The sequence below is a fragment of the Colletes latitarsis genome, chromosome 5 (assembly GCF_051014445.1).
Source record: "Colletes latitarsis isolate SP2378_abdomen chromosome 5, iyColLati1, whole genome shotgun sequence".
In the NCBI taxonomy this organism is placed as follows: domain Eukaryota; kingdom Metazoa; phylum Arthropoda; class Insecta; order Hymenoptera; family Colletidae; genus Colletes; species Colletes latitarsis.
In genome coordinates, this window is record NC_135138.1 from 1,234,617 (window position 1) to 1,251,271 (window position 16,655).

Here is a 16,655-nt window from a genome sequence, read left to right on the forward strand (position 1 = left end):
GAAAAAACCCAGGATCCGTTCAACAAGTATGTTAAAACTGCGACAGTATGATGCTGATGAGGGCAAATCCCAGGCCTAACCTAGACCTAACATGGGTTGTCCTCTAGAATATTGATGGAAACCAGGTTTAATTGACTGTTTCTGTGTTGTACTTCATTACTACGTGATGCAATCCAGAAAAAGCCCAGGATCTAGCCATCAAGTATGAGAAATATGCGAAAGAGTGTACCTGATGAGAGCAAATCCCAGACCTAACCTAGACCTAACATGAATTACTCTCTAAAATATTGATCGAAACCTTGTTTAATTGACTGTTTCAGTGTTGTACTACATTACTACGTGATGCAATCCAGAAAAAGCCCAGGATCTAGCCATCAAGTATGAGAAATATGCGAAAGAATGAGCCTGATGGGAGCAAATCCCTGACCTAACCTAGACCAAACATGCGTTATTCTCTAAAATATTTATCAAGACCAGGTTTAATTGAATGTTTCAGTGTGGTACCACATTACTACGTGATCAAAACCAGAAAAAACCCAGGATCCGTTCAACACGTATGTGAAGAATGCGAAAGTATGGGTCTGATCAGTGAAAATCTCAGGCCTTACCTAGACCTAACTTGCGTTGTCCTCTAAAATATTGATGGAAACCAGGTTTCATTGACTGTTTCATTGTGGTACTACATTACTACGTGATGCAATCCAGAAAATGCCCAGGATCTAGCCATCAAGTATGAGAAATATCCGAAAGAATGAGCCTGATGAGAGCAAATCCCGGACCTAACCTAGACCTAACATGCGTTCTCCTCTAAAATATTGAGCGAAACCAGGTTTAATTGACTGTTCCAGTGTGGTACCACACTACTTCGTGATCCAAACCAGAAAAAACCCAGGATCTGTTCAACAAGTATGTGAAAAACGCTAAACTGTGAGCCTGATGAGGGCAAATCTTAGACCTAACCCAGACCTAAGATGCGTTATCCTCTAAAATATTTATCCAGACCAGGTTTAATGGACTGTTTCAGTGTGGTACCACACTACTTCGTGATCCAAACCAGAGAAAGCCCAGGATCTGTTCAAGAAGTATGTGAAAAACGCTAAACTGTGAGCCTGATGAGGGCAAATCTTAGACCTAACCCAGACCTAAGATGCATTATCCTCTATAATATTTATCCAGACCAGGTTTCATTGAATGTTTCAGTGTGGTACCACTTTACTACCTGATACAATCCAGAAACAGCCCAGGATCTAGCCATCAAGTATGAGAAATATGCGAAAGAATGAGCCTGATGGGAGCAAATCCCTGACCTAACCTAGACCTAACATGAATTATTCTCTAAAATATTGATCAAAACCAGGTTTAATTGACTGTTTCAGTGTAGTACCACATTACTACGTGATCCAATCCAGAAATAGCCCAGGATCTAGCCATGGAGTATGAGAAATATGCGAAAGTATGAGCCTGATGAGGGCAAATCCTAGACCCAACCCAAACCTAACATGCGTTATCCTCTAAAATATTTATCAAGACCAGGTTTAATTGAATGTTTCAGTGTGGTACCACATTACTACGTGAACCAAACCAGAAAAAACCCAGGATCCGTTCAACAAGTATGCTAAAACTGCGACAGTATGACCCTGATGAGGGCAAATCCCAGGCCTAACCTAGACCTAACATGCGTTGTCCTCTAAAATAGTGATGGAAACCAGGTTTCATTGACTGTTTCAGTGTGGTACCACTTCACTACGTGATGCAATCCAGAAAAAGCCCAGGATCTAGCCATCAAGTATGAGAAATATGCGAAAGAATGAGCCTGATGAGAGCAAATCCCAGACCTAACCTAGACCTAACATGAATTATTCTCTAAAATATTGATCGAAACCAGGTTTAGTTGACTGTTTCAGTGTTGTACTTCATTACTACGTGATGCAATCCAGAAAAAGCCCAGGATCTAGCCATCAAGTATGAGAAATATGCGAAAGAATGAGCCTGATGAGAGCAAATCCCTGACCTAACCTAGACCTAACATGAATTATTCTCTAAAATATTGATCAAAACCAGGTTTAATTGACTGTTTCACTGTGGTACCACGTTACTACGTGATCCAATCCAGAAATAGCCCAGGATCTAGCCATGAAGTATGAGAAATATGCGAAAGTATGAGTCTGATGAGGTCAAATCCCAGATCTATCCCAGACTTAACTTGCGTTATCCTCTAAAATATTGATCGAAACCAGGTTTAATCGACTGTTTCAGCGTGGTACCACATTACTACGTGATACAATCCAGAAACAGCCCAGGATCTAGCCATGAAGTATGAGAAATATGCGAAAGTATGAGCCTGATGAGGGCAAATCCCAGACCTATCCCAGACCTAACTTGCGTTATCCTCTAAAATATTGATCGAAACCAGGTTTAATCGACTGTTTCAGTGTGGTACCACATTACTACGTGATCCAAACCCGTAAAAACCCAGGATCCGTTCAACAAGTATGTGAAGAATGCGAAAGTATGAGTCTGATGGGTGAAAATCCCAGGCCTAACCTAGACCTAACATGCGTTATCCTCTAAAATATGGATCGAAACCTGGTTTAATCGACTGTTTCAGTGTGGTACCACATTACTATGTGATCCAAACCAGAAAATAACCCAGGATCTGTTCAAGGAGTATGTGAAGTGTGCGAAAGTATGAGTCTGATGAGGTCAAATCCCAAACCTATCCCAGACCTAACTTGCGGTATCCTCTAAAATATTGATCGAAACCAGGTTTAATTGACTGTTTCAGTGTTGTACTTCATTACTACGTGATCCAAACCCGAAAAAACCCAGGATCTGTCAACATGTATGAGAAATATGCGAAAGAATGAGCCTGATGAGAGCAAATCCCAGACCTATCCTAGACCTAACATGAATTATTCTCTAAAATATTGATCAAAACCAGGTTCAATTGACTGTTTCAGTGTGGTACCACATTACTACGTGAACCAAACCAGAAAAAACCCAGGATCCGTTCAACAAGTATGTTAAAACTGCGACAGTATGATGCTGATGAGGGCAAATCCCAGGCCTAACCTAGACCTAACATGCGTTATCCTCTAAAATATAGATCGAAACCTGGTTTAATCGACTGTTTCAGTGTGGTACCACATTACTATGTGATCCAAACCAGAAAGTAACCCAGGATCTGTTCAAGGAGTATGTGAAGTGTGCGAAAGTATGAGTCTGATGAGGTCAAATCCCAAACCTATCCCAGACCTAACTTGCGGTATCCTCTAAAATATTGATCGAAACCAGGTTTAATTGATTGTTTCAGTGTGGTCCCACATTACTACGTGATGCAAACCAGAAAAACCCAGGATCTGTTCAACATGTATGAGAAATATGCGAAAGAAAGAGCCTGATGAGAGCAAATCCCAATCCTAACTTAGACCTAACATGAATTATTCTCTAAAATATTGATCGAAAACAGGTTTACTTGACTGTTTCAGTGTGGTCCCACATTACTACGTGATCCAAACCAGACAAAACCCAGGATCCGTTCAACAAGTATGTTAAAACTGCGACAGTATGACTCTGATGAGGGCAAATCCCAGGCCTAACCTAGACCTAACATGCGTTGTCCTCTAGAATATTGATGGAAACCAGGTTTAATTGACTGTTTCAGTGTTGTACTTCATTACTACGTAATGCAGTCCAGAAAAAGGCCAGAATCTAGCCATCAAGTATGAGAAATATGCGAAAGAATGAGCCTGATGAGAGCAAATCCCAGAACTAACCTAGACCTAACATGAATTATTCTCTAAAATATTGATCGAAACCAGGTTTAATTGACTGTTTCAGTGTTGTACTTCATTACTACGTGATGCAATCCAGAAAAAGCCCAGGATCTAGCCATCAAGTATGAGAAATATGCGAAAGAATGAGCCTGATGGGAGCAAATCCCTGACCTAACCTAGACCTAACATGAATTATTCTCTAAAATATTGATCAAAACCAGGTTTAATTGACTGTTTCAGTGTAGTACCACATTACTACGTGATCCAATCCAGAAATAGCACAGGATCTAGCCATGAAGTATGAGAAATATGCGAAAGTATGAGCCTGATGAGGGCAAATCCTAGACCTAACCCAGACCTAACATGCGTTATTCTCTAAAATATTTATCAAGACCAGGTTTAATTGAATGTTTCAGTGTGGTACTACATAACTACGTGATTAAAACCAGAAAAAACCCAGGATCCGTTCAACAAGTATGTGAAGAATGCGAAAGTATGAGTCTGATCAGTGAAAATCTCAGGCCTTACCTAGACCTAACTTGCGTTGTCCTCAAAAATATTGATGGAAACCAGGTCTCATTGACTGTTTCAGTGTGGTACTACATTACTACGTGATGCAATCCAGAAAAAGCCCAGGATCTAGCCATCAAGTATGAGAAATATGCGAAAGAATGAGCCTGATGAGAGCAAATCCCAGACCTGACCTAGACCTAACATGCGTTATCCTCTAAAATATTGAGCGAAACCAGGTTTAATGGACTGTTTCAGTGTGGTACCACACAACTTCGTGATCCAAACCAGAGAAAGCCCGGGATCTGTTTTAGAAGTATGTGAAAAACGCTAAACTGTGAGCCTGACGAGGGCAAATCTTAGACCTAACCCAGACCTAAGAAGCGTTATCCTCTAAAATATTTATCCAGACCAGGTTTCATTGAATGTTTCAGTGTGGTACCACTTTACTACGTGATCCAATCCAGAAATAGCCCAGGATCTAGCCATGAAGTATGAGAAATATGCGAAAGTAAGAGCCTGATGAGAGCAAATCCTAGACCTAACCCAGAGCTAACATGCGTTATCCTCTAAAATATTTATCAAGATCAGGTTTAATTGATTGTTTCAGTGTGGTCCCACATTACTACGTGATCCAAACCAGAAAAAACCCAGTATCTGTTCAACATGTATGAGAAATATGCGAAAGAATGAGCCTGATGGGAGCATATCCCAGACCTAACCTCGACCTAACATGAATTGTTCTCTAAAATATTGATCGAATCCAGGTTTACATGACTGCTTCAGTGTGGTCCCACAATACTACGTGATCCAAACCAGAAAAAACCCAGGATCCGTTCAACAAGTATGTGAAGAATGCGAAAGTATAAGTCTGATGAGGGAAAATCCCAGGCCTAACCTAGACCTAACATGCGTTATCCTCTAAAATATTGATCGAAACCAGGTTTAGTTGACTGTTTCAGTGTGGTCCCACATTACTACGTGATCCAAAACAGAAAAAACCCAGGATCCGTTCAACAAGTATGTGTAGAATGCGAAAGTATGAGTCTGATGAGGTCAAATCCCAGACCTAACCCAAACCTAACATGCGTTATCCTCTAAAATATTTATCAAGACCAGGTTTAATTGAATGTTTCAGTGTGGTACCACATTACTACGTGAACCAAACCAGAAAAAACCCAGTATCCGTTCAACAAGTATGTTAAAACTGCGACAGTATGAGCCTGATGAGGGCAAATCCCAGGCCTAACCTAGACCTAACATGCGTTGTCCTCTAAAATATTGATGGAAACCACGTTTAATTGACTGTTTCAGTGTTGTACTTCACTACTACGTGATGCAATCCAGAAAAAGCCCAGGATCTAGCCATCAAGTATGAGAAATATGCGAAAGAATGAGCCTGATGAGAGCAAATCCCAGACCTAACCTAGACCTAACATGAATTATTCTCTAAAATATTGATCGAAACCAGGTTTAAGTGAATGTTTCAGTGTTGTACTTCATTACTACGTGATGCAATCCAGAAAAAGCCCAGGATCTAGCCATCAAGTATGAGAAATATGCGAAAGAATGAGCCTGATGAGAGCAAATCCCTGACCTAATCTAGGCCTAACATGAATTATTCTCTAAAATATTGATCAAAACCAGGTTTAATTGACTGTTTCAGTGTGGTACCACATTACTACGTGATCCAATCCAGAAATAGCCCAGGATCTAGCCATGAAGTATGAGAAATATGCGAAAGTAAGAGCCTGATGAGAGCAAATCCTAGACCTAACCCAGAGCTAACATGCGTTGTCCTCTAAAATATTTATCAAGATCAGGTTTAATTGATTGTTTCAGTGTGGTCCCACATTACTACGTGATCCAAAACAGAAAAAACCCAGGATCCGTTCAACAAGTATGTGAAGAATGCGAAAGTATGAGTCTGATGAGGTCAAATCCCAGACCTATCCCAGACTTAACATGCGTTATCCTCTAAAATATTGATCGAAACCAGGTTTAATCGACTGTTTCAGCGTGGTACCAGATTACTACGTGGTACAGTCCAGAAACAGCCCAGGATCTAGCCATGAAGTGTGAGAAATATGCGAAAGTATGAGCCTGATGAAGGCAAATCCTAGACCTAACCCAAACCTAACATGCGTTATCCTCTAAAATATTTATCAAGACCAGGTTTAATTGAATGTTTCAGTGTGGCACCACATTACTACGTGAACCAAACCAGAAAAAACCCAGTATCCGTTCAACACGTATGTTAAAACTGCGACAGTATGAGCCTGATGAGGGCAAATCCCAGGCCTAACCTAGACCTAACATGCGTTGTCCTCTAAAATATTGATCGAAACCAGGTTTAATTGAATGTTTCAGTGTTGTACTTCATTACTACGTGATGCAATTCAGAAAAAGCCCAGGATCTAGCCATCAAGTGTGAGAAATATGCGAAAGAATGAGCCTGATGAGAGCAAATCCCTGACCTAATCTAGGCCTAACATGAATTATTCTCTAAAATATTGATCAAAACCAGGTTTAATTGACTGTTTCAGTGTGGTACCACATTACTACGTGATCCAATCCAGAAATAGCCCAGGATCTAGCCATGAAGTATGAGAAATATGCGAAAGTAGGAGCCTGATGAGGGCAAATCCTAGACCTAACCCAGACCTAACGTGCGTTATTCTGTAAAATTGATATCAAGACCAGGTTTAATTGAATGTATCATTGTGGTACCTTATTACTACGTGATCAAAACCAGAAAAAACCCAGGATCCGTTCAACAAGTATGTGATGAATGCGAAAGTATGAGTCTGATCAGTGAAAATCTCAGGCCTTACCTAGACCTAACTTGCGTTGGCCTCTAAAATATTGATGGAAACCAGGTTTCATTGACTGTTTCAGTGTGGCACTACATTACTACGTGATGCAATCCAGAAAAAGCCCAGGATCTAGCCATCAAGTATGAGAAATATGCGAAAGAATGAGCCTGATGAGAGCAAATCCCAGAGCTAACCTAGACCTAACATGCGTTATCCTCTAAAATATTGAGCGAGACCAGGTTTAATGGACTGTTTCAGTGTGGTACCACACTACTTCGTGATCCAAACCAGAAAAAACCCAGGATCTGTTCAACTAGTATGTGAAAAACGCTAAACTGTGAGCCTGATGAGGGCAAATCTTAGACCTAACCCAGACCTAAGATGCGTTACCCTCTAAAATATTTATCCAGACCAGGTTTAATGGACTGTTTCAGTGTGGTACCACACTACTTCGTGATCCAAACCAGAAAAAACCCAGGATCTGTTCAACCAGTATGTGAAAAACGCTAAGCTGTGAGCCTGATGAGGGCAAATCTTAGACCTAACCCAGACCTAAGATGCGTGATCCTCTAAAATATTTATCCAGACCAGGTTTCATTGAATGTTTCAGTGTGGTCCCACATTACTACGTGATCCAAACCAGAAAAAACCCAGGATCCGTTCAACAAGTATGTGAAGAATGCGAAAGTATGAGTCGGAGGAGTGAAAATCCCAGGCCTAACCTAGACCTAACATGCGTTATCCCCTAAAATATTGATCGAAACCAGGTTTCATTGAATGTTTCAGTGTGGTACCACTTTACTACGTGATGCAATCCGGAAAAAGCCCAGGATCTAGCCATGAAGTATGAGAAATATGCGAAAGTATGAGCCTGATGAGGGCAAATCCTAGACCTAACCCAGACCTAACATGCGTTAGCCTCTAAAATATTTATCAAGACCTGGTTTAGATGAAAGTTTCAGTGTGGTACCACATTACTACGTGATCCAAACCAGATAAAACCCAGGATCTAGCCATCAAGTGTGAGAAATATGCGAAAGAATGAGCCTGATGAGAGCAAATCCCAGACCTAACCTAGACCTTACATGCGTTATCCTCTATAATATTGAGTGAAACCAGGTTTAATGGACTGTTTCAGTGTGGTACCACACTACTTCGTGATCCAAACCAGAAAAAACCCAGGATCTGTTCAACAAGTATGTGAAAAACGCTAAACTGTGAGCCTGATGAGGGCAAATCTTAGACCTAACCCAGACCTAAGATGCGTTATCCTCTAAAATATTTATCCAGACCAGGTTTCATTGAATGCTTAAGTGTGGTCCCACATTACTACGTGATCCAAACCAGAAAAAACCCAGGATCCGTTCAACAAGTATGTGAAGAATGCGAAAGTATGAGTCTGATGAGGTCAAATCCCAGACCTATTCCAGACTTAACTTGCGTTATCCTCTAAAATATTGATCGAAACCAGGTTTAATCGACCGTTTCAGCGTGGTACCACATTACTGCGTGATACTGTCCAGAAACAGCCCAGGATCTAGCCATGAAGTATGAGAAATATGCGAAAGTATGAGCCTGATGAGGGCAAATCCTAGACCTAACCCAAACCTAACATGCGTTGTCCTCTAAAATATTGATGGAAACCAGGTTTAATTGACTGTTTCAGTGTTGTACTTCATTACTACGTGATGCAATCCAGAAAAAGCCCAGGATCTAGCCATCAAGTATGAGAAATATGCGAAAGAATGAGCCTGATGAGAGCAAATCCCTGACCTAATCTAGACCTAACATGAATTATTCTCTAAAATATTGATCAAAACCAGGTTTAATTGACTGTTTCAGTGTGGTACCACATTACTACGTGATCCAATCCAGAAATAGCCCAGGATCTAGCCATGAAGTATGAGAAATATGCGAAAGTATGAGCCTGATGAGGGCAAATCCTAGACCTAACCCAGACCTAACATGCGTTATTCTGTAAAATTGATATCAAGACCAGGTTTAATTGAATGTTTCATTGTGGTACCTCATTACTACGTGGTCAAAACCAGAAAAAAGCCAGGATCCGTTCAACAAGTATGTGAAGAATGCGAAAGTATGAGTCTGATCAGTGAAAATCTCAGGCCTTACCTAGACCTAACTTGCGTTGTCCTCTAAAATATTGATGGATCCCAGGTTTCATTGACTGTTTCAGGGTGGTACTACATTACTACGTGATGCAATCCAGAAAAAGCCCAGGATCTAGCCATCAAGTATGAGAAATATGCGAAAGAATGAGCCTGATGAGAGCAAATCCCAGACCTAACCTAGACCTTACATGCGTTATGCTCAAAAATATTGATCGAAACCTGGTTTAATCGACTGTTTCAGCGTGGTACCACATTACTACGTGGTACAGTCCAGAAACAGCCCAGGATCTAGCCATGAAGTGTGAGAAATATGCGAAAGTATGAGCCTGATGAAGGCAAATGCTAGACCTAACCCAAACCTAACATGCGTTATCCTCTAAAATATTTATCAAGACCAGGTTTAATTGAATGTTTCAGTGTGGCACCACATTACTACGTGATCCAAACCAGAAAAAACCCAGGATCCGTTCAACAAGTATGTGAAGAATGCGAAAGTATGAGTCGGAAGGGTGAAAATCCCAGGCCTAGCCTAGACCTAACATGCGTTATCCCCTAAAATATTGATCGAAACCAGGTTTCATTGAATGTTTCAGTGTGGTACCACTTTACTACGTGATGCAATCCAGAAAAAGCCCAGGATCTAGCCATGAAGTATGAGAAATATGCGAAAGAATGAGCCTGATGAGAGCAAATCCCAGACCTAACCTAGACCTTACATGCGTTATCCTCAAAAATATTGATCGAAACCTGGTTTAATCGACTGTTTCAGTGTGGTACCACATTACTATGTGATCGAAACCAGAAAATAACCCGGGATCTGTTCAACGAGTATGTGAAGTGTGCGAAAGTATGAGTCTGATGAGGTCAAATCCCAGACCAATCCCAGACTTAACTTGCTTTATCCTCTAAAATATTGATCGAAACCAGGTTGAATTGACTGTTTCAGTGTGGTCCACATTACTACGTGATCCAAACCAGAAAAAACCCAGGATCCGTTCAACAAGTATGTGAAGAATGCGAAAGTATGAGTCTGATGAGTGAAAATCCCAGGCCTAACCTAGACCTAACATGCGATATCCTCAAAAATTTTGATCGAAACCTGGTTTAATCGACTGTTTCAGTGTGGTACCACATTACTATGTGATCCAAACCAGAAAATAACCCGGGATCTGTTCAACGAGTATGTGAAGTGTGCGAAAGTATGAGTCTGATGAGGTCAATTCCCAGACCAATCCCAGACTTAACATGCGTTATCCTCTAAAATATTGATCGAAACCAGGTTTAATCGACTGTTTCAGTGTGGTACCACATTACTATGTGATCCAAACCAGAAAATAACCCGGGATCTGTTCAACGAGTATGTGAAGTGTGCGAAAGTATGAGTCTGATGAGGTCAAATCCCAGACCAATCCCAGACTTAACTTGCGTTATCCTCTAAAATATTGATCGAAACCAGGTTGAATTGACTGTTTCAGTGTGGTCCACATTACTACGTGATCCAAACCAGAAAAAACCCAGGATCCGTTCAACAAGTATGTGAAGAATGCGAAAGTATGAGTCTGATGAGTGAAAATCCCAGGCCTAACCTAGACCTAACATGCGTTAACCTCTAAAATATTGATCGAAACCAGGTTTCATTGCATGTTTCAGTGTGGTACCACTTTACTACGTGACGCAATCCAGAAAAAGCCTAGGATCTAGCCATGAAGTATGAGAAATATGCGAAAGTATGAGCCTGATGAGGGCAAATCCTAGACCTAACCCAGACCTAACATGCCTTAGCCTCTAAAATATTTATCAAGACCTGGTTTAATTGAAAGTTTCAGTGTGGTACCACATTACTACGTGATGCAATCCAGATAAAGCCCAGGATCTAGCCATCAAGTTTGAGAAATATTCGAAAGAATGTGCCTGATGAGAGCAAATCCCAGACCTAACCTAGACCTAACATGAATTATTCTCTAAAATATTGATCGAAACCAGGATGAATTGACTGTTTCAGTGTGGTCCCACATTACTACGTGATCCAAACCAGAAAAAATCCAGGATCCGTTCAACAAGTATGTGAAGAATGCGCAAGTATGAGTCTGATGAGTGAAAATCCCAGGCCTAACCTAGACCTAACATGCGTTATCCTCAAAAATATTGATCGAAACCTGGTTTAATCGACTGTTTCAGTGTGGTACCACATTACTATGTGATCCAAACCAGAAAATAACCCAGGATCTGTTCAACGAGTATGTGTAGTGTGCGAAAGTATGAGTCTGATCAGGTCAAATCCCAGACCAATCCCAGACTTAACTTGCGTTATCCTCTAAAATATTGATCAAAACCAGGTTTAATCGACTGTTTCAGTGTGGTACCACATTACTACGTGATCCAAACCAGAAAAAAACCAGGATCTAGCCATCAAGTATGAGAAATATGCGAAAGAATGAGGCTGATGAGAGCAAATCCCAGACCTAACCTAGACCTTACATGCGTTATCCTCTATAATATTGAGCGAAACCAGGTTTAATGGACTGTTTCAGTGTGGTACCACACTACTTCGTGATCCAAACCAGAAAAAACCCAGGATCTGTTCAACAAGTATGTGAAAAACGCTAAACTGTGAGCCTGATGAGGGCAAATCTTAGACCTAACCCAGACATAAGATGCGTTATCCTCTAAAATATTTATCCAGACCAGGTTTCATTGAATGATTCAGTGTGGTACCACTTTACTACGTGATCCAATCCAGAAATAGCCCAGGCTCTAGCCATGAAGTATGAGAAATATGCGAAAGTATGAGCCTGATGAGGGCAAATCCTAGACCTAACCCAGACCTAACATGCGTTAGCCTCTAAAATATTTATCAAGATCAGGTTTAATTGATTGTTTCAGTGTGGTCCCACATTACTACGTGATCCAAACCAGAAAAAACCCAGGATCTAGCCATCAAGTATGAGAAATATGCGAAAGAATGAGACTGATGTGTGAAAATCCCAGGCCTAACCTAGACCTAACATGCGTTAACCTCTAAAATATTGATCGAAACCAGGTTTCATTGCATGTTTCAGTGTGGTACCACTTTACTACGTGACGCAATCCAGAAAAAGCCCAGGATCTAGCCATGAAGTATGAGAAATATGCGAAAGTATGAGCCTGATGAGGGCAAATCCTAGACCTAACCCAGACCTAACATGCGTTAGCCTCTAAAATATTTATCAAGATCAGGTTTAATTGATTGTTTCAGTGTGGTCCCACATTACTACGTGATCCAAATCAGAAAAAACCCAGGATCTGTTCAACATGTATGAGAAATATGCGAAAGAATGGTCCTGATGAGAGCAAATCCCAGACCTAACCTAGACCTAACATGAATTATTGTCTAAAATATTGATCGAAACCAGGTTTACTTGACTGTTTCAGTGTGGTCTCACATTACTACTTGATCCAAACCAGAAAAAACCCATGATCTGTTCAACAAGTATGTGAAAAACGCGAAAGTATGAGTCTGATGAGGTCAAATCCCAGACCTATCCCAGACTTAACTTGCGTTATCCTCTAAAATATTGATCGAAACCAGATTTAATCGACTGTTTCAGCGTGGTGCCACATTACTACGTGATACAATCCAGAAACAGCCCAGGATCTAGCCATGAAGTATGAGAAATATGCGAAAGTATGAGCCTGATGAGGGCAAATCCTAGACCTAACCCAAACCTAACATGCGTTATCCTCTAAAATATTTATCAAGACCAGGTTTAATTGAATGTTTCAGTGTGGTACCACATTACTACGTGAACCAAACCAGAAAAAACCCAGGATCCGTTCAACAAGTATGTTAAAACTGCGAGAGTATGACCCTGATGAGGGCAAATCCCAGGCCTAACCTAGACCTAACATGCGTTGTCCTCTAGAATATTGATGGAAACCAGGTTTAATTGACTGTTTCAGTGTTGTACTTCATTACTACGTGATGCAATCCAGAAAAAGCCCAGGATCTAGCCATCAAGTATGAGAAATATGCGAAAGAATGAACCTGATGAGAGCAAATCCCAGACCTAACCTGGACCTAACATGAATTATTCTCTAAAATATTGATCGGATCCAGGTTTAATTGACTGTTTCAGTGTTGTACTACATTACTACGTGATGCAATCCAGAAAAAGCCCAGGATCTAGCCATCAAGTATGAGAAATATGCGAAAGTATGAGCCTGATGGGAGCAAATCCCTGACCTAACCTAGACCTAACATGCGTTATTCTCTAAAATATTTAACAAGACCAGGTTTAATAGAATGTTTCAGTGTGGTGCCACATTACTACGTGATCAAAACCAGAAAAAACGCAGGATCCGTTCAACAAGTATGTGAAAAACGCTAAACTGTGAGCCTGATGAGGGCAAATCTTAGACCTAACCCAGACCTAAGATGCGTTATCCTCTAAAATATTTATCCAGACCAGGTTTAATGGACTGTTTCAGCATGGTACCACACTACTTCGTGATCCAAACCAGAGAAAGCCCAGGATCTGTTCAAGAAGTATGTGAAAAACGCTAAACTGTGAGCCTGATGAGGGCAAATCTTAGACCTAACCCAGACCTAAGATGCGTTATCCTCTAAAATATTTATCCAGACCAGGTTTCATTGAATGTTTCAGTGTGGTACCACTTTACTACCTGATACAATCCAGAAACAGCCCAGGATCTAGCCATGAAGTATGAGAAATATGCGAAAGTATGAGCCTGATGGGAGCAAATCCCTGACCTAACCTAGACCTAACATGAATTATTCTCTAAAATATTGATCAAAACCAGGTTTAATTGACTGTTTCAGTGTAGTTCCACATTACTACGTGATCCAATCCAGAAATAGCCCAGGATCTAGCCATGAAGTATGAGAAATATGCGAAAGTATGAGCCTGATGAGGACAAATCCTGGACCTAACCCAGACCTAACATGCGTTATTCTCTAAAATATTTATCAAGACCAGGTTTAATTGAATGTTTCAGTGTGGTACCACACTACTACCTGATCAAAACCAGAAAAAACACAGGATACGTTCAACAAGTATGTGAAGAATGCGAAAGTATGAGTCTGATCAGTGAAAATCTCAGGCCTCACCTAGACCTAACTTGCGTTGTCCTCTAAAATATTGATGGAAACCAGGTTTCATTGACTGTTTCAGTGTGGTACTACATTACTACGTGATGCAATCCAGAAAAAGCCCAGGATCTAGCCATCAAGTATGAGTAATATGCGAAAGTAAGAGCCTGATGAGGGCAAATCCTAGACCTATTCCAGACCTAACTTGCGTTATCCTCTAAAATATTGATCGAAACCAGGTTTAATTGGCTGTTTCAGCGTGGTACCCCATTACTACGTGATACAATCCAGAAACAGCCCAGGATCTAGCCATGAAGTATGAGAAACATGCGAAAGTATGAGCCTGATGAGAGCAAATCCTAGACTTAACCCAGACCTAACATGCGTTATCCTCTAAAATATTTATCAAGATCAGGTTTAATTGATTGTTTCAGTGTGGTCCCACATTACTACGTGATCCAAACCAGAAAAAACCCAGTATCTGTTCAACATGTATGAGAAATATGCGAAAGAATGAGCCTGATGAGAGCAAATCCCAGACCTAACCTATACCTAACATGAATTATTCTCTAAAATATTGATCAAAACCAGGTTTAATTGACTGTTTCAGTGTAGTACCACATTACTACGTGATCCAATCCAGAAATAGCCCGGGATCTAGCCATGAAGTATGAGAAATATGCGAAAGTATGAGCCTGATGAGGACAAATCCTAGACCTAACCCAGACCTAACATGCGTTATTCTCTAAAATATTTATCAAGTCCAGGTTTAATTGAATGTTTCAGTGTGGTACCACATTACTACGTGATCCAAACCAGAAAAAACACAGGATCCGTTCAACAAGTATGTGAAGAATGCGAAAGTATGAGCCTGATCAGGGAAAATCCCAGGCCTAACCTAGACCTAACATGCGTTATCCTCTAAAATATTGATCGAAACCAGGTTTAGTCGACTGTTTCGGTGTGGTCCCACATTACTACGTGATCCAAACCAGAAAAAACCCAGGATCCGTTCAACAAGTATGTGAAGAATGCGAAAGTATGAGTCTGATGAGGTCAAATCCCAGACCTATCCCAGACTTAACTTGCGTTATCCTCTAAAATATTGATCGAAACCAGGTTTAATCGACTGTTTCAGCGTGGTACCACATTACTACGTGATACAATCCAGAAACAGCCCAGGATCTAGCCATGAAGTATGAGAAATATGCGAAAGTATGAGCCTGATGAGGGCAAATCCCAGACCTATCCCAGACCTAACTTGCGTTATCCTCTAAAATATTGATCGAAACCAGGTTTAATCGACTGTTTCAGTGTGGTACCACATTACTACCTGATCCAAACCCGTAAAAACCCAGGATCCGTTCAACAAGTATGTGAAGAATGCGAAAGTATGAGTCTGATGAGGTCAAATGCCAGACCTATCCTAGACCTAACATGAATTATTCTCTAAAATATTGATCGAAAACAGGTTTACTTGACTGTTTCAGTATGGTCCCACATTACTACGTGATCCAAACCAGAAAAAACCCAGGATCCGTTCAACAAGTATGTGAAGAATGCGAAAGTATCAGTCTGATGAGGTCAAATCCCAGACCATTCCCAGACTTAACTTGCGTTATCCTCTAAAATATTGATCGAAACCAGGTTTAATCGACTGTTTCAGTGTGGTACCACATTACTACGTGATCCAAACCAGAAAAAACCCAGGATCTAGCCATCAAGTATGAGAAATATGCGAAAGAATGAGCCTGATGAGAGCAAATCCCAGACCTAACCTAGACCTTACATGCGTTATCCTCTAAAATATTGAGCGAGACCAGGTTTAATGGACTGTTTCAGTGTGGTACCACATTACTACGTGATCCAAACCAGAAAAAACCCAGGATCCGTTCAACAAGTATGTGAAGAATGCGAAAGTATGAGTCTGATGAGGTCAAATCCCAGACCTATCCCAGACTTAACTTGCGTTATCCTCTAAAATATTGATCGAAACCAGGTTTAATCGACTGTTTCAGCGTGGTGCCACATTACTACGTGATACAATCCAGAAACAGCCCTGGATCTAGCCATGAAGTATGAGAAATATGCGAAAGTATGAGCCTGATGAGGGCAAATCCTAGACCTAACCCAAACCTAACATGCGTTATCCTCTAAAATATTTATCAAGACCAGGTTTAATTGAATGTTTCAGTGTGGTACCACATTACTACGTGAACCAAACCAGAAAAAACCCAGGATCCGTTCAACAAGTATGTTAAAACTGCGACAGTGTGACCCTGATGAAGGCAAATCCCAGGCCTAACCTAGACCTAACATGCGTTGTCCTCTAGAA